Source organism: Rhinoderma darwinii, chromosome 6, assembly GCF_050947455.1.
Source record: "Rhinoderma darwinii isolate aRhiDar2 chromosome 6, aRhiDar2.hap1, whole genome shotgun sequence".
NCBI classification, from domain to species: domain Eukaryota; kingdom Metazoa; phylum Chordata; class Amphibia; order Anura; family Rhinodermatidae; genus Rhinoderma; species Rhinoderma darwinii.
This window is the reverse complement of record NC_134692.1, coordinates 134,952,535-134,978,779: the sequence shown is the minus strand read 5'-3', so window position 1 is coordinate 134,978,779 and position 26,245 is coordinate 134,952,535. Positions and strand designations below refer to the sequence as shown.

At 45.1% G+C, this 26,245-nt stretch overlaps 1 long non-coding RNA gene across 2 annotated transcripts in view; it reads right to left on the bottom strand.

Annotated features, from left to right (window-relative positions):
- Window positions 1-26,245, bottom strand: part of LOC142655870 (uncharacterized) — a 67,412-nt gene that overhangs the window by 22,617 nt on the left and 18,550 nt on the right. The window lies entirely within an intron of this gene.

The following is a 26,245-nucleotide window of genomic DNA, read 5'->3' as shown; positions in this document are numbered from 1 at the left end:
TCTCCCTGCAGCGCCACCACAGGGGAAATGAAGCATTACAGTGTCCATTCATATCAATGGGTTGTCTGTATAATACAGGACAGGTCCTCCAGAGCGAGAGATTCTCTGTCACCGCTTTCCACTCTGGTCAAGAGATGAGAATCCTGAATAGTGGACCCCCCTAATAGAGTATATGAAAATGGTTTTTGTTTTTTTAACAAAGACATCCCCTTAAACATAATATGGGGGAGAGAAATAACTTTCTACTGACTTCTAGGTTAAAGTGTTCTTCTCGTTACACACTGCATACTGTTTAATAGAGGTCTATGTATATACAGTAAGTTCCGAAGCTCTAAGTTAAAGGGGTTGTCTGGGGACATGTAAAACACAGGCTGCGGGCAGGGTATGGGCTAAAATAACAAAACAAGGCATGCTCCCCTATTAAAAGCCAACGCCGCTCCTGTAGTAGTCACTGCCTGTAAAAGTTTACAGACCAGCAGAGACCATGTCCCATTCGGCTGCAGCCAATCACGGGCTTCAGCCGTTATGCTGGCAAGAACGTCACATCAATGAGGTCAGTGATTGGCTGCAGCCGAACAGGATGTCGTCCCTTCCTGTAGAGGTAAACAGGCCGGCGGAGACCATCGGAGCTGGAGATTTAGGGGGGGGGGTATGCCTGGTTTTCTTATTTTAGCCCATATGCTGCATGTAGCCCTGGTTTTACACGTCCTGGACAACGACTTTTAATGTTTGTGATTTTAGAAATCCTATATATATATTTTAGTTTTTATTGACTCTTTTTAATAAAGGGTCAGGTGACCAATTTATTTTAGTTCTACGTCCATGCAGCGGATTTGAATCTGTATCAGAAAACAAAACTCTGTTCACCTTTTATCATGTCCTTTAGGGCTCGTTTACACGAGCGTGATATACGTCTGTGCAACGCGCGTGATTTTCATGCATGTCGTACGGACCTATATTAGTCTATGGGGCCGTGCAGACAGTCCATGATTTTTGCGCAGCGTAAGTCCGCTGCGAAAAACTCACGACATGTCCTATATTTGTGCACTGTTCGCGCATCACGCACCCATTGAAGTCAATGGGTGCGTGAAAATCATGCATGCCTCACGGAAGCACTCCCGTGGGACGTGCGTGATTCACGCACCAGCTGTCAAACTGAATGAAAACAGAAGAGCACCACGTGCTTTTCTGTTTACAAACATCCAAACGGAGTGTCATAATGATGGCGGCTGCGCGAAAAATCACGTAGCCGCGCATCATACACTGATGACACACGCAGCTGTTAAGTGCCTTTTGCGCACACAAAACGCTGCGTTTTTTGAGTGCGCAAAATGCACACGCTCGTGTAAACGAGCCCTAATACTGGTCATTTTCTTTTACGCTTTGGCTGCCAGGACAATGTTCACACTTTTTGGCGCACACAAACCTGCATTATTAAATAAATCCCATATTTTCTGGAAAAAAAACCCGACGTATTGTGATGTCACCCATGAACTTTACATTTGTGAGCACCTTTATGCAATTTTGCATCAAAGGAACATTTTGTTAAAAATTCCTTCAAATTCATGTTTGTGGCTAAAAGTCTGTCCCTAAGATGCACAACGCCTGGAAATAAATGTTCACGATGTGCAGAGTCCATACATGCTACTTTTTATACCAATTTTTGGACCAAACAATAGTTTTGCTCCATTATGATGTCACTCATGTGACATAACCGTACCCTAAGCTCCCACAATGCACTGCTCTCGTAACAGGAGCTTCACAATTCCGGAGGAGTCTGTTTGTTGCAATTGCCTATTAAACTACATGATAAGGAGGTATTCCTGTTTCAGCAAATAAAGCTTATTCATCGTATAGTGTAAAATTATATAATTTGCTCATACCCATTGTGTATCAATTCCTCAGTTTCAAGATCTCTGCTAGCTGTCATCCAATAGGAATCTACATTAACATCCAGTGGCTAAAGCTGCCCTGGTCATGTTATCACACAGGCTACATACAGACGAGCGTGTGCAACCTCGGACGTGAAAGTTTTTCACGTCTGAGGTGCCCCCGTGCGGGATGCGTCATCACGGATGCCTCATAGACTAGAGTTTATGGAGGGATGCCTGAAAACGCAAGTGTCCTATATTCCCACGGACCCGTCACACGTTCTGTTGAAACTATAGCAGTGTGAACGGCCCGTTGTTTTAACGGCAGTCACACGGGTGAGTTACACACTCGTCTGAATGTAGCCTTAGAAAGCACAGCTACTGTAACGAGCCCAGCACCTTTGTGTCCATCACATGACTACAACAGATTGTTATCCACTGGAAGTAAACTATGAAGGTTCTGACCGCATGACAGCAAGCAGAGATCTTAAAAACCATTCGGCATTGAGACACAAAGTACATAGGAAATTTGGATAACTTATCGTACAATGGCCGAGCTGGAAATAGAAGAATATCCCTTTTATAAACCGGTACAAGGGAAGTAACAAAGCAGCTGTGGCCTGTGGTACCCATGGAAATAAGACAAAATGTCAATCCGGTCCCACCCATGGCACGAAATCTATCAGTCATGAATAGAAGAAAAAGTAGATGAATCTACGGAGAACGCTGAGCCCCACAGCCTCACACAGGAATACCAGAAAATCCCTCAACCTGAGCCATAGCGGGTAATCCAGGAATAAATCTGTTGCTATTAATCTCATGATTTGTCTCTACGATAAAAACATTTAATAAAACAATTTCTGGAAAAAAAAATAGTTTATCAGTGAATGATTTATTATCCAGTGCGAAGACCGAGAGAGAAGATTTAGTGGCTGTGAAAAGTCCCTCAACCTGAGTACGAGAGTCCTGGAGAGGGATTGCGGGTCATGTCATCCATTGAACGGTTAATTTTCCCATTTAAGGCCTCATGCACACGGCCGTCCCGTAATCACGGCCCGCGATTGCGAGCACAGCCGCGGGCACGCATTTTAAGCCCGTGCTCCCATACAAAGTATGGGAGCACGGCCCGTAAAACGCAAAAGATAGGACATGGTCTATCTTTTTCGGTACGCTTCTACAGCACGGACACCTATCCATAGCGATACGGAAAAGGCGTCCGCGGCCAATAGAACGGAATGGGTCTGTAATTGCGGACCGTATTATGGTCGTGTGCGTGGGGCCTAAGAACCAGTCCGCTCCTCCCGACTTGTCTTTTTTTGTAAATACTTAGGCTGGGTTCACACGACCTATTTTCAGACGTAAACTAGGCGTATTATGCCTCGTTTTACGTCTGAAAATACGGCTCCAATACGTCGGCAAACATCTGCCCATTCATTTGAATGGGTTTGCCGACGTACTGTGCAGACGACCTGTCATTTACGCGTCATCGTTTGACAGCTGTCAAACGACGACGCGTAAAATGACTGCCTCGTCAAAGAAGTGCAGGGCACTTCTTTGCCACGTAATTTGAGCTGTTCTTCATTGAACTCAATGAAGAGCAGCTCAAGATTTACGAGCGTCTCAGACGCCTCGCATAATACGAGGAGGAGCATTTACGTCTGAAACGATGGAGCTGTTTTCTCCTGAAAACAGTCTGTCTTTTCACACGTAAATGACAGCTAGCGTGTGAACATACCCTTATAATCCCGTTAAATAACTATTCTGGAGCACCTTATCTGCATTGTGCTGTTACTCTGTTACTCCTCCTGGAAATGTATGACTAAATTGACAAGTGGTTGTTACCATTCCTCTTGCAAATGCGGCGTGTGCCTAAGCAGTCTAAGGCTGGGTTCCCACAGTGCAGATTTTGCCAGAATTATATCCAGGAGAGCAGACCTATAATGCCTTTCTTTATATAGTTTTTCTGTTTATCTTCCGTTTCTGGTTTCGGCTTAAAAAACGCATGCAAAATCTGCAATGTGGGAACCCAGTCTAAGGCTGCGTCCACACGGGACAGAAAATCTGCAGCTGATTTCATACCAGTCGTGGATGAGATTTGAATAAATCACATGCTGCGCAACATTTTTTGCACGGAAATCAGAGCATGCTTGTTCTGTTGAGGAGGTTCACAGTGGGTTTCAACATAGATGGGGTAAAATCCGCTTTGAATTTGCCACAAAATCTGCGCATAACGTGCAGATTCTGCGGTGGATTTTTTTGGGCTCAACAGTCCTCTACGTGTGGGTACCCTAACACTGTCCAGTCAGTGCTGACAAAATCAGACTGTAGTGACACTCCCTATTGATAAGGGGAATGGTAACACCCAGTTGTCAATTTATTCATACATTTCCAGGAGGGATAACAGAGGAATGGCACATTGCAGCGTTCTTAGAAAAGATGCTCTACATTTAAGTGGAGTTTATTCAAGTAAAAAATACAAATCCAGCAACGCGGACTGATGCCGTTCTTTAACGTGATCCTTTTCGGTTCTATATCGCAATCTAAAGGGTTGGGGGTGTCCCTGTAGGTGGTGAAACCGTGAGCGTAGAAAATGTAGGAGGAGGTCTCATTCAGACGGGTGTATTGTCCTCGTTTTAGCTATCTGTATTCTGAATAGATGGATCTTTGATGCTGTAGGTTTGGGGAAAGCGGAAAGTCTATTTGATACAACTTTACCCAATATTCTGGAGAGCTCTGAGTTGGTGGATACGTTTTTTTAATGGATCCATGCATACCAACGTATCAAAATCTGCTGAAATCTGCAGAATTGTCAATTATTCTTATTTTTTTTGCAGTCTACAAAATAAAATTGCAGCATCACTTCCTAAATATGGGTGGAACTAAATCCTTTGTGACGGATCGTTGACCTGTTGAATGCTCATCTGAATTTCTACAAAATGGCTGCCTCCGCTGTGCTTCAGTGACATCACTAGTACTCACTTTAATACAAATTGCTATACACAGAGCCATGTAAATAACAAGTGCTATAAATACAGTGACCAGCAGAGGGTGCTATCACTTCACAGCTTTTATAATATGCCAGAGCTCTGGTTTGGGTAGGATCTATGTCCCTCATCACTCCGATTCGGGAATCTCCACTACTTATATACAGAATAAAAACAAGGGATGTATTTGATGTTGTTCACTATCTGTTGTGTATATGACTTCACCCAGACCTCTTCATCTAGACGCCACAGCACAGTCTTTGCAATTCAAATAATGTAGGTACAAATAGTACTGCCTCCCAGGTTTTCCCTGTAAATTTCGTAGGCACTGATAACATTCCCTCCCTGCAAATGATGGCACAGATCTAGGAACACATGGCACCCCGTAAACGATGTAGACACAGATAATACTGTCTCTCCCTGTAAATGATGTAGGTACAGATAGTACTGCCTCCCTGTATCACCTTGTAAATGATGTAGGTACAGATAATACTGCCTCCCTGTATCTCCTTGTAAATGATGTAGGTACAGATAGTACTGCCTCCCTGTATCTCCTTGTAAATGATATAGGTACAGATATTACTGCCTCCGTCTCCCCCTGTAAATAATGTAGGTACAGATAGTACTGTCTTCCTGTAAACAATATAAGTACAGATAGTACTGCTTTCTTGTCTTTCACTGTAAGGGTATGTTCACACGGCCAAATTTCAGACGTATACGAGGCGTATTATGCCTCGTTTTACGTCTGAAAATATGGCTACAATACGTCGGCAAACATCTGCCCATTCATTTGAATGGGTTTGCCGACGTACTGTGCAGACGACCTGTTATTTACGAGTCGTCGTTTGACAGCTGTCAAACGACGACCCGTAAATTTACTGCCTCGGCAAAGAAGTGCAGGGCACTTCTTTGCCACGTAATTTGAGCCGTTCTTCATTGAAATCAATGAAGCACGGCTCAAGGTTTACGAGCGTCTCAGATGCCTCGTAAATTACGAGGAGGAGCTTTTACGTGTGAAACGAGGCAGCTGTTAACAGCCTGTCTTTTCACACGTAACTGCCTCTCAGCGTGTGAACATACCCTAAATGATGTATGTAAAGATAGTACTGTTTTCTTGTCTCTCCCTGTAAATGATGTAGGTACAGATAGTACTGCCTCCCTGTATCTCCTTGTAAATGATGTAGGAACAGATAATACTGCCTCCCTGTATCTCCTTGTAAATGATGTAGGTACAGATAGTACTGTCTTCCTGTAAACGATATAAGTACAGATAGTACTGCTTTCTTGTCTTTCACTGTAAATGATGTATGTAAAGATAGTACTGTTTTCTTGTCTCTCCCTGTTAATGATGTAGTCACAGATATTACTGCCTCCGTGTTTCTCCCTGTAAATTATATAAGCTCAGATAATCCTTCCTTTCTGTCTCTCCTTGTAAATGATGTAGGTACAGATAGTACTGCTTCCCTGTTTCTACCTATAAATGATATAGGCACAGATAATATTGCCTCCCTGTCAATGAAATAGGCACAGATAGTATTGCCTATCTGTTTCTCCCTATAAATGATGAAAGTACAGATAGTACTGCCTCCCTGTCTCCTGTAAATGATGACAGTATAGATTGTACTGTCTCCCTGTAAATAATGTAGGTACCAATAATTTTCTCTCCCTGTAAATCATGTAACCACAGATCGTATTGCCTCAGTTTTTCCCCTATAAATGACGTTGTTTCAGCTAGTACTGGCCCCGTCTCCTATTGTAAATGATGAGAATACTGCTAGTATTGCCTCTCTATCTCTCCCTATAAATGATGTAGGTATAGATAGTACTGCCTCTCTGTAAATTATGTAGGTACAGATAGTACTGCCTCTCACTGTCTCTGATGTGGGCAGATAGTACTGCCTGCCTGTAAATGTTGTAGGTACAGATAGTACTGCCTCCCTGCCTCTAATGAAGGTACAGATAGTACTGCCTCCCTGTCTCTTCCTGTAAATGATGACAAGTAGTGTTTCCTTCCTGTTTCTCCCTGTATATGATGAAGGTACAGATAGTACTATCTCCCTGTATATGATGATGGTCAGATAGTGCTGTCTCCCTGTATATGATGAAGGTACAGATAGTGCTGTCTCCCTGTAGATGATGAAGGTACAGATAGTACTATCTCCCTGTATATGATGAAGGTACAGATAGTACTGACTCCCTGTATATGATGATGGTCAGATAGTACTGTCTCCATGTATATGATGAAGGTACAGATAGTGCTGTCTCCCTGTATATGATGAAGGTACAGATAGTACTGTCTCCCTGTATATGATGAAGGTACAGATAGTACTGTCTCCCTGTATATGATGAAGGTAAGATAGTACTGTCTCCCTGTATATGATGAAGGTACAGATAGTACTGCCTTCCTATCTCTCCTGTGTGGTGAGACATGCTTTAGTCTCTCATGCTAATGGAGAAGCAAGGCAGACCAAAAAAACCAAACCATGGCTGTAAGACCCATAAATTAAAATTCATACTACAGGGCGGAAGATTTTACTATAAATAATAATGGTACTGAACATTAACATGTCGCTGTCTGGCAGTTCTAGGGGAAGCTGCATTCATTGTACCTGTGAAGAAATTCATGTGGCGCTCCAGACAACTCGTAGACATTTTGAAGAGTCCACGCTGCTTAGTAGTTATTGGGAACGATAACCTGCTGATAATTGGATGAATAGGGATGTAGAGCTTTTCATTGTGGACCCCCAAACAGCCCTTCAGGAGGCCATTTAGTGGTTGCAACAAGACTGGTGTTATGAAGGCTTCTTACAGATGCCGTCTCGGGCCGTATTTGGAAAAAAGTTATACCCAGGCCCTTCATCAGACGTAATGATGGCGGCCGCGTAAAATAATGGCCCATCAGAACAGAACGCAGTTTTTCCCATTGGCCAATTGATTGGCTAATCAATGGCCAGATGATTGGAGGTGTTCTGCTTCCGATTTTTCGGCCATTTACGGCCTGAAAAACGGCAGAAAATAAGCCGTGTGAACATACCCTTACACTGATGTACAATTAGAAGTCATAATCTTTGGGTCTTGTGATTGAATCCTCATAACTTGTGTCTCGGAGGCCATGATGTACAATAGGTGACAGGTACAGGTGGAAAACATAGAGCAAATATTTCTTCGATCTTTAAGGTTTATGTATAGAAGGAGACGTGTAATGATTAACTTGTGCAGAGCAATCTGGTATCTTATGTAAACACACACACCACTCACTTCTTGACCTTGGAGTTCAGTGTTCACTATAAAGACTTCTAAGGCCTCATGCACACGACCGTGTTCGGTCCGTGATATACGGTCCGCATGTCGGCCGCTTGTCCCGGACCGTACAAAGTACAGGGAGCCGGGCTCCTAGCATCATACTTATCTATGACGCTAGGTGTCACTGCCTATCCACGTAACTACTGTCACACACTAAAACATGATTACAGTACGGGACAGTAGTTCCGCGGACAGGCAGTGACCCCTATCGTCATAGATAAGTGTGATGCTAGGAGCCCGACTCCCTGCACTGTGTTCGGTCCGGGACATGCAGCCGACATGCGGACCGTATATCACGGACCGAACACGGTCGTGTGCATGAGGCCTAACTCCTCCAATCCATGACCACATGTGGTGTATATGTCAAATCATGGATGAGCCTAAAGTTACCAAGGACGTCAACGGTGGTCACCAACTCTAAAGCTAGTCCGCTCTCCTAACTTGTCTGGTTTAGTAAATACTGGTATTCCACCTGTAAGGGCCTATTCACATTGTGTTCTTTACTTCCGTCTCAAGTATATGTCGAGAAGAGGCCTGGCCTATACCTCTGATGTATCTCACTGTATAGACATACACTGGGATACGTCGCCTGAACTCCCTGGGAACAGCGCTACTTTAAGCGCTGAGCCCAGGAAAACCCCTGACGTCACTGTCCATATATGGACAGTGATCTCAGGAGCTTTTAACTATGGAGTCCCGCACCAGAGCATCGCAAGCGCTCTGGCCGGGAAATTCTGTCTTGAGAAAGCCCTTGACGTCACTGTCCATATATGGACAGTGATGTAGGGGCCCTGTGGGGCTAGAATCCCCGGCCAGAGTGTCGGCAACGCTCTGACCCGGGGACTCCGCTCCAAGAGAGAGCCCCTGATGACCATATATGGACAGTGATGTCAGGGGCTTTAAACTATGGAATCCCCGGCCAGAGTATGGGACACAATCTGGCTAGAGACTCAGAGACTCCGGGACTGGAAGAGCCCCTGATGTTACTGTCCATATATGGACAGTAACATCAGGGGTTTCGCCAGTCCAGGAGTAGCCCGGCCAGGGCGATAACCGATGCTCTGGCTGGGGACTCCGTAGTTGAAAGCCCATGACATCACTATTCATACAGGGACAGTGATGTCAGGACTTACCCAGGGCCGGAATCCCTGGGCTAAGCACTCCCTGATGCTCTTCCTCGGTATTCCGGCGCTGGCAAAGCTCCCCAAGGTATAAGTTTTTTCCATCTTATAAAGTAATGGCATATCGCTAGGATATGCCACTACTTTATGATCGGTGGGGGTATCAGAGAATTGGGCCATGCTGTAGTTCCGTGCACAGCAGGTGGCTGGATGCCACTGTGCAGGTAAAATCAGAGAGGGACACAGCGCTAAATTAGTGCTGCGGCCCCTTTGTTCGGATTAGTGGGGCTCCTAGAGGTTGGACCTCCACCGATCATAAAGTGGTTCATGAATAGAATGAAATAAATGTACGAGAGAGGTAGCAGGGGTGAGGAACTTTCCTCTCCATCTCAATGGGAGAGGGAAGGAATTGCCGGAGTGCTTCTTTAATTATGGCTCCCATAACTTCCCAGACTCCTGAATATCAAATCCATCTTTTTATGCAGTGATACAGGAAAGAAGGAAGGAATCTGGCAAAGCTGGGTGAGTTATAATGGTGGCCATATTGGTTGTCACCCAGCTTTCCGAGAAACAGATATAACTATGTAACGGCTGAGTCGAATATGAAACATCCTGACAGAAGAGGACAACTCAAGGACTTATATTTACTGGTGATTTTGAAAAGGGATAAATGTTCATCGAGTCCCTATACAAATGAACACAAAATAGAGCTCCCCTTTAAATGTACCGGTGTACCTGCTTTGCTAAAAGTCACACCATCCCTCTGTAATAGTAATTGCTATGGAATTCCCTGCGCAGTGTTTCGCTGCGGCTGAGACATCACATGTCGTCAGTGCATGAAAACAACAGCACACGAGGGACGAGCAGAGGACGTCTCCATCCTTTCTAGCTTGCACTCAGGAGGGGACATGCAGCAGAGCCCTCCAGAGACTTGTCAAGGTGACTATGCTGCAGTCAGTCACTCCGCCGCACTAACGGCTTCTCCCATTGTTCCATCTCCAGAGCACATGTCGGCCTCGGCAGGGATTCCCAGGAACACGTCCAGCTGCTGCTGCCGGTGACACCGTGCCTTCTTCCGTCAGCTCTGTGTCTGGGAACCCTCATGCATCTTTATCCTCTAGAGGTAGGTTGATGTTTCCCGGGGCTCTGTGCCAAAACGGCCCTCATTTGCATGGCGCTTATGCAGATTTCCCTTGTTTGCACCTAATGACAGCTGCCAGGGATCCGTCACGCTGGGCGATTGTTAGTTGGGATCCAGCCACAATGAGGGTGGAATCCATGAAGTCTAATAATTGTTGACACACCCTGGTCCACCTCCGTCTCTGTCTGGTGTGGAGATAAAACCGCGTCGCTCTACGGTAGCCAGATTCATTTGGTTAAATCACAGCCGGAACTATCAACTTTTTGTGGACAAATAGAAATTTATCAGACGTGCAGAAAAATATTCGCTAGCCGTTAACGTTGCAGTCACAGCATTGACGCCGACTGGCTGGGGATTGTTCCATGGGTCAATGAAATGGCAACCATTGGAAAATTCTTCTAATTTTGACAAAATATCTTTGTATGTATGGTGAATGGTGAATAGCAAGTCTGTATATAAATATATGCCTACCTCAGCATGGGCCACCTGGGCAACTCTTTTCCATATGCCTTATTATTAATCATAGAGGGGTCCCCTTCTCGAGACCCCCTTCAGTTAGCCAGAGTAGAGAGCCGTTGCAAAGAGTTGCTCCTGCTCCGGCGAACTCAAAGAGACCTTGTATTACATGGCCGCCTACTCATTCTAATGGGTGCCATGTAAGGCTACATTTCCTCTGCAACGCCCCCTGCAGGAGAGGTAAAGGGCCTTTTACACCTGCCGATATTTGGCCGATGCAGCGAGCACAGATCAACGAGACATCGTTGATCGGCGCCCGTTTGCTCCTGTCACACGGAGCTATGGATGGGGACGAGCGTTACTCTGATCACTCGTCCCCATACGTTATCATCATGTCGGCAGCGCGTCTCCCTGTTTACACACCAGGATGTGCGGCCGACAACGATAATATTTTACTTTTTTAAAACGATACGATCAGCAGATGATTGGGCGTTTGCTCGTTCATCTGTTGATCGCTGCCCTGTTTACACAGGGAAATTATCAGCAACGAGCGTTATATGAACTATTGTCTGCCCGATAATCGCCCAGTGTAAAAGAACCTTTAGTGTTTGGCATCAGATTGTTCACAGCTGATCCCTGGGGCAGGTCAGTTCTACTCTGATCAGCAGGAAATCTTTACATCTATGAATACCTCTACTGTACATGCAGCGGGGGATATAGACAATCCTATTCTATTTGCCCTATTATGGCAGATGAACATCATAGGCCTAGTTCACACAGAGCTTTTTGACAGGTAGAAAAAAAATCTGCCTCCAAATTCCTTCAGGATTTGAAAGCAGATTTTTAATTGCCAGAGGTTTTGGACGCTTTTTTCCCATTTTTTTGCCCTCGGCCATTGAATTTAATGCAAAAACCATCGTAACAGGTTTTTTCTGCCTCCAATTGATTTCAATGGGAGGTCAGAGGCAGAAACCGCTCGAAGAAAGAGCATGCTACTTTTTCCTGCGCGCAACCAAAAGCCGCCCAGGTAAAAAAAAAACTGTCAATGAGGGGGGGGGGGCGTTTAGGACGTTTTTGGCGCCCATCCGATGCGGTTTCCGCGTCAAAATCTCAGTGTGAACTGACCCATAGATGGGTCCCCCACCTGAGATTCCCTCTAGCTAGAGCAGAGACATGTATTACATGGTTACACTACATCACTGGCCTTAGGGGTTTGCGATATGTACTGTAGGGGGCGCCGCTGACCTCAATGGCCTTGGCACACAGAGCTTGCTCCCCAGATACCACATTTGGTGTCCAAACCTCTGGTGTATGGATGATTGGACTGTTAGTTGGGTATTATATGGTACACCATAAGGTGGGGCATCCATACTGCACAGGACACCAACCTTTAAGCTGGCCCTGGTTACCCACTCAAAGGGCACTGTGTAATACTACATTTCCCTTGAGGTGCCAGCTTCCCACAGTGACATCAGCTAATTGTCCAGCTGGGCCACCCCTCTGAGGCCCTGTTCAGGGTATGTTCACACGACAGCGTCCGTAACGGCTGAAATGACGGGGATGTTTTCAGGAGGAAACATCCCCGTAATTTCAGCCGTAACGGCATGTGCAGGCGCTTGAACGCCGCGTCCATTACGGACGTAATTGCCGCTGCTATTCATTAGAGTCAATGAATAACGGCTCCAATTACGGCCAAAGGAGTGACAGGTCGCTTCTTTGACGCGGGCGTCTATTTACGTGCCGTCATTTGACAGCGGCGCGTAAATATACGCCTCGTGTGAACAGACAAACGTCTGCCCATTGCTTTCAATGGGCAGATGTTTGTCAACGCTATTGAGGCGCTATTTTCGGACGTAATTCGGGGCAAAAATGCCAGAATTACGTCCGTAATTAGTGCGTGTGAACATACCCTCACACATGTTGGATTTGGTGCAGATTCTGCACCGAAACCGGCATCCCATGCAAAGGAGTGTAGTTTCCGGAACCCGGTTGACATGCAAAAAAAAAATATATTTGCTGTTTTTTTTTTTTCTTTAAAATAACATGCTACATATTTCAGACGGATAGGCTAATCCTTGTACGTATATCTGCTGTACACACACCAACAACGTATCTGCAGAAAATCCGCTGCAGAAATCCACATCGAATTTTAAGCTGACCTGCGAATAGAGCCTGAGGCTGCCGGTACACATAGCGGCCGTCAGCAATTTGCCATCATTTTGCGATACGTGAATGGCTTGTACAGGTGATAGACATTGAAACCAGGTGCAAAACGGCAGCAATTTACGGTTAAAAAAAAAGGATTCTGTGCTGAAAAGCCGCAAATTAGCTCCACATTCAAAGACAATGGGGCTAACCCAAGTACGGATCCGCCGGCCAAACCGTGGCAAAAAATAGCTGCGGATTTCTGGCGTGGATTTTCATGGCGTGTGAACATGGCCTAATATTTCCACTTTCTGCCTGCACTAATTTTGATAGAGGATTCCCCATAATATAAACTGGACCGTACCCTCAAGGTTCAGGTGCCCGACTCGTTTCGGCCTATGGGCCGGGCTACACAGGCGATTTTTATCTAGATTACACGAAACGATTAATTCCACGACACTGACAGCGATTTGTACCTAATTGTTTCCAATGAAGGATTTGTACTCACCGCATAGTGTAATGATCATCTACAGCTGCCCTGCGTTACAGTGTAATCTCTTCACATCAGCTTTGGGCAATTAATCCCATCCATAGAGTTTAATGGGATAGGAAATTAATCAGCCGTCCCACGAGATGCTTTCCAAATACTCATTTGAATAGAAAATACTGGATGATTTTTTACAAGGGGGAGAAATAATCTCATGGGATGACTTGTATGAGATTGGGTTTAATTGCTGTTTTCAGAAGATTTAATTGAGTGATGTAAAGTGTTGGGCTGCGTTATTCAGGGAGGGCGTCCAAAAGATAAAAAAACGGGCTTTCGGTAATTGATGGGGATGTCTTGCGCCTGTAGCCCAGAGCTGCGGCACGTACCCTGCGGTGCTGTACATGTAGACCACGTCAGACAGCCAAAATACGGCCATGTTTTAGAGCCTGCATTACCCCGGATGGTTCTACTGAATCAAACTGATTGGGTTCGGAAGAATTGCGCTGGGTCGGGCTGTAACAGCTGTAATACTGACCCTAAAACGCAGCTATATTATGGCCGTCTGCCTCAAAAAAGGGATTTTCCGGTTTTATGTAAATCATTGTATAATGAAAAGTTCTGCGACGTCCAAATATACATTGTGTTTTAATTCCTCCCCAGTTTCAAGATCTCTGCTTGCTGTCAATGAATGGAAGTATTGGCACCTGTTTTTATCCAAAAGCTTAAAGAGGTTGTCCAGTCTTAAGAAATTGATGGCCTATCCTCCGGATAGGCCATCAATACCTGATCGGTGGGGGCCCGACTACCAGCACCCCCGCCGACCAGCTATTTTGAAGGGGCTGCGGCGCTCGTACGTGCGCTGCTTCCCCTTCATTTCAAACTGCTCATAATGTGAAGCGCCGACACACTTGTAGCGGCGATTCACAGTATCACAGCCTTCTCCGATTGAAGTGAATGGGCGAGAGCAGTAAAGGAAAACACTTGTGCGAGTGCCGCGGCCCGTTCAAAACAGCTGATCGACGGGGATGCCGAGAGTCAGACCCCCACCGATTAGGTATGGATGGTCTATCCTAAGAATATGCCATCAATTTCTTAGGACTGGAAAACCTCTTTAAAACGTATCCAAACTAGTCCAGAACATAGAGCTGCAACTATAACAAGCTCTGCTGCTCAGTGAGCAGGACTAGGTACATTGATCGCCTAATCTGCAAGACAACGTAAGGGTATGTTCACATGGCAACGCCAATTACGTCTGAAATTACGGAGCTGTCTTCAGGCGAAAACAGCTCCTGAATTTCAGACGTAATTGCTCGTACTCGCGTTTTTCGCGGCGTCCATTACGGACGTAATTGGAGCTGTTTTTCAATGGAGTCAATGAAAACGGCTCCAATTACATCCCAAGAAGTGACATGCACTTCTTTGAGGCGGGCGTGTTTTTAAGCTCCGTCTTCTGCATAAAAAAAAGCCGGTTTGGAGCCGTTTTTTCGTTCCGTAAATCGAGGCGTAAAATGCCTGAATTACGTCCGTAAATGGAGCGTGTGAACATACCCTTAGGGCTCCTGCACCGCATATTATCTGTGTTGTGTGGACTCATACTGTGCCTCTGCACGGGAATGTACGTATAGTCTCCCGTTATAAGGTGGCACTGAATTGTGGCACGCAGAGTCCATACAGCTCTGTAATACCGAACTGTAAGAACTCCAAGCGCCATCTTACAGGTTCTGTGCACACAGTTTTGTCATGTGCATGAGGCTTAATATGGACCGGCCACAGCTGCCCACACGGTCTACAGCCTGTAGGAAATATGCAGACGCGAGCCACAAACTATTCTCATTTCCATTCTACCTCCACATTTTGTCCCCGTTGGACAGCGAATTCATTAATTTGGTGGCTTCCCCATGGGGAAATGATGGGGACTTCCCACTGATGTAAAGTGTACGTCGGATCGTTCGGAATTTGCCAATCATGCCATGCACAACTAATTTCAGCCGGAGACAAATATTTTTTTTTGTCTGACTTCCATCTTATGTATGCGTCCAGCTAAGGCTTTGTTCACATACGTCGGACTCCGTTCATTGGCTCCATCAGAGTTTTCCGTCAGGGGAACCCATCAATGGAATCCAAACTGAAACTAACGTATACCATAGGTTTCCGTTTGTATCACCGTTGATTTCAATGGTGACAGATGAGGTCCGAATGGTTTCTGTTCTTCACCGTTGTGTAAGGTTTCCGTAGTTTTGATGGAATCAATACCGTAGTCGACTGCGCTATTCATTCCGTCAAAATGACGGAACCCTTAAACAACGGTGACAAACGGAAACCATTTGCACCGGATCCGTCACCATTGAAAGAAACGGTAATGCAAACAGAAACCTATGGTTTCCGTTAGTTTCAGTTTGGATTCCATTCATGGGTTGCCCTGACGGAAAGCTCCGATGGAGCCAATGAACGGAGTCCGACGCATGTGAACGCAGCCTTAAGTAATTCTGAGTAGTGGTCCCAGATTACAGCTTTCACCGATATGATCTTCTTATCTGTATTTATGACATATTAGATGATGATCAGATATCTCATACCAATCTGATCATGGGATCCAATTGATGACCTGTTGGCTCTGCCAGAATTGGTTGTCCATTGAGAGTAAAAGGCCAACCATGCGGCCCCTGGAAAAAGATTCAAGGTTCCAGTGTAAATTTTAGACCTGGGCCGACCACCTACACATAAAACTAGGTATTATTTCTACACACTATAAGGGTATGTTCACATAGGGTGGATACGCTGCATAAAACCACACAGCGTATCTGCCCTGGTCTCCGCAGGGTTTCCGGATGAAAAAAACGCACCAAATGTCCGCTGTGGAAAACTGCACGTAAAAAAAAAAAAAAGTTTCATACTTACCAGTAGCCATGGCAACTCATCCCTCTGCCGTCCTGCAGCCCGGTCTCCTGGGATGACGTTTCATCCCATGTGACCGTTGCAGCCTGTGATTGGCTACAGCGGTCACATGGGATGAAACATCATACCTGAAGGCCGGCCAGGACGAAGAAGCACAGAATTCTGGGTAAGTATAAGATTATTTTTTTTCCTGAGCTGCGATTTTTGTGGCGGAACATCTGCTATTTGTTGCGGGTTTTACCTTCCTGTTGAATTCAATGGGGAAAACCCGCAAGAAAAAAAGCAGCGATTACACAAATACAATTGACATGCTGCGGATAAAAAAAACGCATTACAGGTCAATTTCTGAGCGGTTTTACGCAGCGTGTGGATGAGATTTTCTCAAATCTCATCCACTCTGCTGCTACTGTATCCGTTGCGGAAAATCCGCAGTATTTACGCTACGTGTGAATCCGGCCTATCAATGAAGTGCCCAACAAGACATACAATTCTGATCGGCCAGGACGTCTTAGTGAACTTTTTTGCCCATTATCGGCACAGTGGCGGGCCATTAAGTGGGCGTTATTGAAACCTCTGTCTTATTTCTATTACGTGTTATAGATGCCTTAATATAAGGGGCCATTCTGTATATAAGTTAACCCCCTATTCTCTGAACTGAGCTCACGGTTTTACAAGTTACTGGTTACCCCGTCCACTAAGGACATCTCCGCTTGTTGCGGACACTGGTATTTTTGTAGCTCTCATACTTGTCTCCGGGCTTCATCACCAGTGTATATTTTCTGGATCCCATCCAGAGCTGAGGTATAATAAGGATGAATGCCCGGGGCCCAGTGTAAACTTGATGGACATGTGTCTTTTATCAACCAAACTATGTAACCTGGTGAAATAATACTCCTGGGACGAGGGGCCGACTCTCTTATAATCCGCAGCTTACAACGCTAATTGAGATTTACGTAGAAAGAACTCAGAACACTAAAGTATCGGGAGATCTTTAAAGAACTGGAGGACTTTATTGTGAATGTAAAACGCAGAAGTGTCTGGCAGAATTTTTTAAAGGGTTTGTCTAACCACAGACAACCTTTTCGTATGGGAGTCGGCGCTTATTTTGCCATTTCCTCAGAAGAGACCGTATTATACGGCGGATATTCAGATGAATGGCCATCTATAGTACACATGGATGGCTCGTGTCTGCCAGAGTGGCTCCCCGTACTGGCTCGTGGTGGGGAGATCCCGAGTGGGAACCCCCACCATGACATCCATATGCCCTAAAAGGACATATAAACAGGCGTTGTCTTCATCAGACAACCGCCTTTAAAGCCTATGTCCGCTAAATAATATCACATTTATTTCTTTCATGTTTCGCTTCTTGGAGAATCTGCCCCCTTCTGCAGACCATACTACTTCAGGTTACCTAGCAACCACCTCACTTCCGTGCTGGATGACTACCACTTGAGTACATGTAGCTACTTGTTATGGAGTAGTCACAAAAGTCCTTCCCAGTAAACACAGGAAGATATTCAGAAATAACATGTATGCTTATAGGAAGATCAATTTTTGGACATCTATCCTCAATTCTATTCTATGGAAGGAAATGTTGCTTGACAGTCAGATTTTCTAGGTGGTGTGTTCCAAAGAACAAAAACATCACTGGCGGTTTAGTGAATCTATAGACCCCCTGAGCTTCCGGTAGCTGGGACTTGTGGTTTTACAGAAGATAGAGATCTGCTCAACTCAATGTAGGCCTCATGCACGTGCACAGAGCCAATATGGCGGCACACGGAGTCCCTAGTGTTCTGTATTAACGCATGCCTTTGTATTCCACCGTATTCTCACCTCAAAGCAATGGAGGTAGAATACCTCCATAATACTGCATCCAATGGAAGAAGCAATGTATGCCTCCATAGAAAATTGGCGCCATTGGAAGGTAATTATGGGCCCATAGATTTCCATGACTGTTATATTACAGGGGTTGTCTCATTATGTCAACTCCAATGCCTATGCCAATGTCAATGAGCGGGTCTTCCATTCAGGACCCCCTTTCTTTGAGCCACTCTGTAAAAACAGCTCCGGCTCTGGCAGACCAAGCCTGTCCATGGATGACTATTTATTTAAAAATGGCAGCCATGTAGTGCTACATGAGTAGTCAGTAGGCGCAGGTCCCTTCCGCAATCACAGTTGATGACCAGGGATTAGAGAAGCCAGATCTGCGGCGATCAGCTGATCACCGCTTTGGCTTAATTTAAAGAAGGAGATGTTTTAGTAAGACAACCCTGTTAAGAATCTCCAATGATCCGTATAAAATGCCTCTATAAGAAATCTTCAGCTTACGGATGTACAGCATGGACGCATGGGTTTCTATGGGTGCCTTGTTACAGATCCACAGAAAGCAGATCCGTGTGTTTGGGCCATAGGCGTAATGTAACCGTCTCCTCCGATCCATCCGTTAACATGTACAAGACTTCTGCGGAGAGAGGAGTAGAGAGTATATACCTGACTTCCATAGCGCCGCTCATCAGGGAGTAAAGAAACAGAAGATTGGTCGGGGTCTGCTGCCAAAAAGAAAAAAAATATAATGTTTATGGCCGACTTATCACATAGAGACACCGTGATAAATAAAGTGCCCGGTCTGCCAGCCGCTCGTACAACATCGCGCTGAAATATAGAATTATAACCCCAAGGTAACGGATGATTATATCCTGCACCTGAGAATAAATCTGGCCTGTGCTTTCATGGGTATATATCATCCTCACAATTAATTTCCCTTGAGGTATTTCCATTATAGCTGCACTCGAATTCAGTATTAATAACACGACTGCTGTAAATTTCCAAATAACCCCAGAATAATTATTTTTTATTTTGTGACAACATTCACGGCAGAATTCTTTTTCGTTGCATTTTTCCCCTGACGTGTCCGAGAGCCTGATAGCATACCATAAGCGATTGAGGGAAATTGGAATAATGATGGCTGGATCCTGCCTGCCAGTCTGAATCGAGTCCTACCCAGTCTGCTCTGGCTTTAATCGCCTCTCCTTCATTAAAAAGTCTGGCGGAGTACCAGGGCAAGCGGGGACACCTCTCCTCCTCCCCCTCATCCTCACCATAGCGTCCTTGAGAGACTGCAGCTATATAAACATAGGAAGGTTGAATAGAACGCCTGTGTGGGATTGTCAGCAGCAATGCAGTGTAAAAGAAGAAAACAAGTCTGGGAGGCCAGGGGCGTAGCAATAGCGGAAGGTTACAGTGGCACCCAGGGTACCCATGCCTGGGGGGGTGCAGATGCCCCCTGCAACATGAAAAAAGCATTGTGAGGGCGCAGCGACTTATCATGCTAATTGCACAATGATGTCATGACACGAGATGTGGAGATATCTCACTATACAAATGAAGGTCTCATTACTATAATGCACATCATGTTGATCCTGCACGCCGTGGAGGCATAACACGAGACGTTATAGGTGCCCGTAAACATGCTTGACGGGCTCTAATGTCTTACAGGGGCCGTCAGACACCCTTGGGAGTCAGTTCTTATAAGAAAAAAAACATATCATCATCGAGTTGGATTTTAACCAATTCTCTTTGTTTTCCCTGGAGATAAGAGGCGTCGGAGGTGTCTGGCAGCCACTTACCCTCCCAGTCTCCGCCTAAAGTCAGCGGCTTATAGAAAGAGCTGATACTATTATTTACACATATGTAGAAATGTTTATGAGGATTCTTATCAGACGTAGCAGTCACAATCGGGCCCCCAATTCCATAAGGCCACAATGCTATATAAGAACACCCTATATATTGGGGTATATTGGGGTATTGTGGGGGCACAATGACGTGTAATAACGGCACAGTGATGTAATGGTGTTATACTGATATCTCATTATAAATATGTGTAATATGTGTTATATTGTATATAGATCCTATATAGCATGATGAAATCCCATATGGCAGATTGTGAAGTAGTTGTTGCGTTCTTAGGCGACTTTAGGTATTTTTTTGTGTATTGCTGCGACTTGTGGGAAAAATGGGACCATGTCAGAATTTTTGTGATAAGAACGCAACCTTTTTGTTGGTGGTAAGTCACGCAATGCTGCAATTTTCCCGTGACTCACGGCCGCGGTACCCTAAGGCTACATTCCCACGAGCGCGATAGATTTTTACGAACATAAATCTGTCCGTGTGCGTTGCGTTTGTGCATCAGTGTGCTTTGCATGTGGCATGTGATTTTCACGCACTTGCAAGCACTTCTTTTTTTTTTCAATTGATGCGTGAAACACATGCACGGATGTGCATCCGTGTGATGTCCGTGGTTTTCACGCGCACATTGACTATAGGTGCGTGAAAACACGCCAATGTAGGACATGCAGTGAGTTCGGACTCACGCTGCTTGAAAACTCCTGCCTGTGTGACTAACCCCATTGAAATCAATAGGGCCGTGTGCTATTGAAAGGAGCAAACGAATGCCGATCAACGATCTATCTTGTTATCGGCGCTTGTTTACACTGTCCATGTCGGGCCGTGTAAGAGGAACCTTAGTTGCTGGGCCCAGGTCAGGCTTCAAACGACGCCTCTGCTTCTCAGCACTGGAGATATGCGACATGAAGTGGTGATACCGTCACTCATCGCCTCTTTCCGATCGGTCATGACTGATAACAGAGGACAATAGTTCTAAATTATATTACCAGTTCTTTTTTTAGCTGAACTTTTATTAGCTTTGTACTTTGTGTTATATGATCCTACCAGGCATGCAATTAAGTCCTTTATATAATGATTTTCAATGCAAAATTACTGGTGCTGTGGGTGAGGTTGGTATTTAAATAAACTATATATAGATACACACACACACACATATATATATATACAGGGTCGAGTCCCATTATTATGACCAGCAGATAATATCCAGAGTAACCGCCGTGTGCAGCTCGGACAGCACTAGACGGGCGGGCAGTGACTCCATAAGGTGCTGGTCGGTGGTCTCCGGTATCTGGCGCCGTGCTGACTGCAGAGCATCCCATATTTGCTGGAGGGTGTGTGGGGGAGGAGCCATAGAGCAAACAAGACGATCGAGGTCCCACAGATGCTGAATTGGGTTCAAGTCTGACGTATTAGTGGGCAAGGGAGTACTTGGAGGTCTTGTTCGTGCTCTTCCAGCCACTGTCGGACATTTCGAGCCGGGTGACATTTCACATTGTCTTTATGGAAGATTCCATCTGCCCCAGGGAAGACAAACAGCATGTATGGGGGGACGTGAGCTGCAACGATGGATTCATACCCAGATCGGTTCAAAGCCGTCCACATGGATGAGTGGCCCAGAGAATGCCATAAAAAAAATCCCCAGACCATAACGCTGCCGCCCCCAGCTCGTGTTCTTCCAGCAATGGTTGCCGGGTGTTTGTTCTCTGATGTTTCTCGCCTGACTCGCCAACGTCCATGAAGCAGAAAACGTGACTCATCGGAGAAGACATTGCTTTACCAATCATTGGTGGTCCAATTCCGATACGTCTGAGCAAATTGAAGCCTTTTTTTGCTATGCACCTTTGTTACACAGGAGCAGTGACCATTCGTCTGCTTTGGAGCCCCATACGCAGTCGGGTTCGCAGAACTGTTGTTTTAGACACACGTCTGGTCACCGCCTGGTTGATTTTTACGGTGAGCTGCTCCACTGTAGCGAGTCGGTCGGCCCTCGTGCACCTTCGTAGTCGACGTTCACTTCTCACATCAATGGCACTTGGTGCTCCGCCGTTTCCACGTTGGTTATTCCCAATGCTACCATTTGTCCACTCACGATACACTGTCACCACAACAGCACGCGAACAGTAGACAAACTGCGCTATGTGAGAAATACTGCCGCCCCTGGCCCGAAAGCCGATAATCACGTACAATAAAAAATGGCTGAAGATTACGGAGTTGTTTTCAAGGGAAAATAGCCTCTGATTTTCAGGCGTTTTTGAAGCTGAAAATTATTTTTGAAGTATTTGTTGAGGCTTTTTTTAATAGTGTCAATAGAAAAACAGCTCCACAAACACCTCAAAAGATGACCTGCTCCTTTTTTTTTACGCGGCGTCTTTTTACGCGCCGTTTTTTAAAACATCGGTGTAAAAATACGCCTCGTCTGAACTAAACGCTGTATTTCCCATTGATTTCAATGGGAAGCTAGGTGTAGGCGTTTCGCTAGTGTTTTTTCAAGGCTTATTTCAAGGAGTTTATTCTCCAAAATACGCCTGAAAACACTGTGTGTGAACCTACCCTTACAGATCCGCCATTTAGTAAAACTCCAGTGATTTATCTATTAAAAATTACAATCCCAATTACAAGGAAAAATCTGTGAGATTATGGATATCCAGAACTATAACAAGCATAAAATTGGGGCTTAGAGTCAGTTTACACAGCGGATTTTGCTTGGCGGGTCCTGTCGCAGAATTATTCTTGCCGTCGTCAGGAAGATTCCTCCTCCCCCATTCACTTTAATGGGAGGATCGGGCGGGATCCCCCCGAAGATCGGGCCGGATGCTTCTTTTTCCCGCTAGCTGAAAAAAAAATCAGCCAGCGAGAATCAAAAGCGTCCGGCTCCCATTGGAATGAATAGGAACCAGAATTTGGCAACGGAATATTCCTCCGTGTGAACTGACCCTTAGACATAAGACAAAAGTCGGTTGCCTGGCAGTGACTCTTTCTCCTGTTTTCATTGAAAACATATGCACGCTTTGATACCCTATAGGTGTCCATCCCATAGGGAACCTTTCTATAGCTCTAATAATAATGGTACATTGGCATTAAAGATATTAATTAAAGTTCCTACCGAAACCTTGAAATTTAGCTTTGGGTGGACTTCGAAGGCTACTTCCAATGTTGCCGACTCTCTCCTCTCCCATCAGAAGCCTCCATAAGTATCTAATGGCATGAGACACAGCCTGAAAATTGGATGAAACTGTTGCAGAGGCACCCAAAGCCTCTACTGCAAAGTTCCTATACAGGTGAAAAGTAAACTTTTGTTTGACAAAAAGGCTAGAAACATTGGAGGTACCCTTTAAAGTGGTTTTCTCCTTTTGACAATCCCTATTGTTAGAAGGGTCTCTTGCCAATAAGCAGATCACAAAGTGTCCCCTAGTGATCAGCTGTAATCTGTTGGGAAACCTGGCAATAAGTGTATAGTTTTCCTGCAGTGCCACCACAGGAGAAATGAAGCATTACACTGTGCCCATTCATATCAATGGGTTGTCTGTGTAATGCAGGACAGGACAGGTCCTCCAGAGCGAGAGACGCTCTTTGTAACCGCTCTCCACTCACCGACCAGGAGGTGATGATCCTGAACAAGGGACCCTCTCGGAATTTCCTAATAGATTATATTAAAAATGGGTTTTCTAAACTGGGCAACCACTGCTTCACCTCCAACTCCCGGAATGAGATCTAACAAGCAGCCATGTGTATGGGAACATATGGAGGACTATGGAGTTTATTTAATTTTGCCTCTTTGGGTAAAAATCCCTAAAAGCCAAGAGATCTGAAGCTTATGTTTTACTTGGTGAGCCTGGTGCTTATATACCACGCTCTTCATATATGATATATTGTAATATAAGAGGTTTCTAAGGAGTGTGAGCACAGTCTTTGGGCATGACTTTATCCTCTAAGGGTATGTTCACACACTTAACAAAAAACTGAGCTGTTTTCAAAGAAAAACAGCTCCTGATTTTCAGCCGTTTTTTAAGCAACTAGTGTTTTTTGCTGCGTTTTTTACGGCCATTTTTGGAGTTGATTTTCTATTGAGTCAATGAAAAACGGCTCCAAAAACGGCTCAAGAAGTGACATGCACTTCTTTTTATGGGGCGTCTTTTTATATGCCGTTACTTGAAAATGAGGCGTAAAATAACGTCCCGTCGGAACAGAACGCCGTATTTCCCATTGAAATCAATGGGCAGATGTTTGTAGGCGCTCTGCTTCCGATTTTTCAGCCGTTTTTCGGGACGTTTACAGCCGAAAATAGCCCGTGTGAACATACTCGAAGTGTTTTCCTCCTTAGTAAACAAGCTGCATTTGTCGGTACGATGTTGACCTGCAGACTCTCAGTCGCAGACAGACTATTAGGCTTGTGACTTGCTATGCTCAGAGGCGACTCTGTATAAATAGACCCTGCTGGGGTATTTGCACCTGCTAAAACATATCTGTCCTGAACTGCTGAGCGAAGGACTGATCGGGAGTGGGAGCACAATCCTCCCTATAAACGACAGTAGCTGCTGAACTCTGCGAGGTGCATTAACCCATAACAGAAAAATTGCGGCTTAAATCCTATTTACTCGACTATCCAGCGTTGTCGCCCCGGCTTTACCACACTGAATGGCAATAGTTATATAAAAACCGGGGGAGATTTATCCATAGTGTTGTACGATGCCTAAATGTAGTCGATAAAAATTGGCACTAAATTTATCAAAATGAATTGGCCAAATAAATAGGGTCAGGACTACATAATGGTAGTCTTCACCTCCAGCCACCAGGACCGACATTTTTACAAGGCTTAATAATTTTACAAGCCTTAAAAAGGGTTTTCTCTTCACGCAAAGTACTGGCATATTGCTAGGATATTCCATCACTTTGCGATTAGTGGAGGTCCGACTGCCGGGACCCCCAGCCATCCTGAGTTTCAAGTGAACGGGGCCGGTTGCAGTATCCTGCACAGCCAGGTGGAGCCTGGCAGGAGTGCCACCTGCAGGGAAAAACTGAGGTGACGCAGCCCAAATCAGAACTGCAGCCCCTTCATTCTCGGGATCGGGAGGGGGGGGGGGGTCCCGGCAAAGTGATGTCATTTCCTAGCCATATGTCGTCACTTTGCGAGATGTAATAAGGGTGTAAACATCCTGGGAATTAAACATTGATTTCTCGTTCATGCAACTTGTATGACCAAAACAAAAGGTATCGTTACAATGCCCTCCCCCTATATAGCGCTGTCAGAAGTATTGAAGCCTCAAAGCTGCTGACAGATTCCATTTAAGAGCTTCAAGCTGGAAATAATGAAAGAAGACAATTTGTGGAACCCCATACCTATCCATGCGGTTAGAAAAGGATGGCAAATCATGATTCTCTGGGCATACATGGACAGGTCACACGCAAGGTAGGTGAGGATAAGGTCAGCGAAGAGTCCAGGGGAAAAATAGGGGTCCATCCCCGCCTTTCAGCTACGGACCATACCTGAGCAACAATCTGAAGAGGGAGGCTTGAAGCTCGAGGCTTGAATCGGTAAAGTGAGTTCGTCAGGCTTTCATAGAAACTCGCCGATGCGGTGGCGGCATTGATCAAATCAAGATTGATCCACCAGTGAGTATATACTAGCGGGAAGGCCAGGAAATAAAGATATATACTAGGGGAAGTTAACCACCACGGGGCTTGTAGAGTAGCCAGGTGTTTGGCCCTGTTGGTAAAGAGAATACAATATACTATCCACAAGGCGGGAAAAAAAAAATTGGGATGAAACCTGGAGAAACAAATAAAGAAACTTTACATAATGTTAAATAGGTTTATGCGTCATAGGAGCGTGAGGGGCAAGTGATGTCATACTTTTAGTTTATAGTTATTGTAGAACAATAATGGTTTCAAGGAAGCGACGTACATTTAGTGTGACCACCACCCTTGAATATCTAATTTGGGTAACAACTTGAAGAGCCATCGGTAAAGGTGACATAGGGTGATAATTCGGTACCAAGTGGAAGAAGGCAGGGTTAGTACCATTCACTATTAAACTCAAGAAAGACCAAAAATTGGAGCGAAAAGTGATGTCAGGGATAGACCGTCATCATCGAGATACGCTATGATGTCATCGGCATACAACGAGACTTTTTTGAACAAGGGAAACTTTAGATATACCC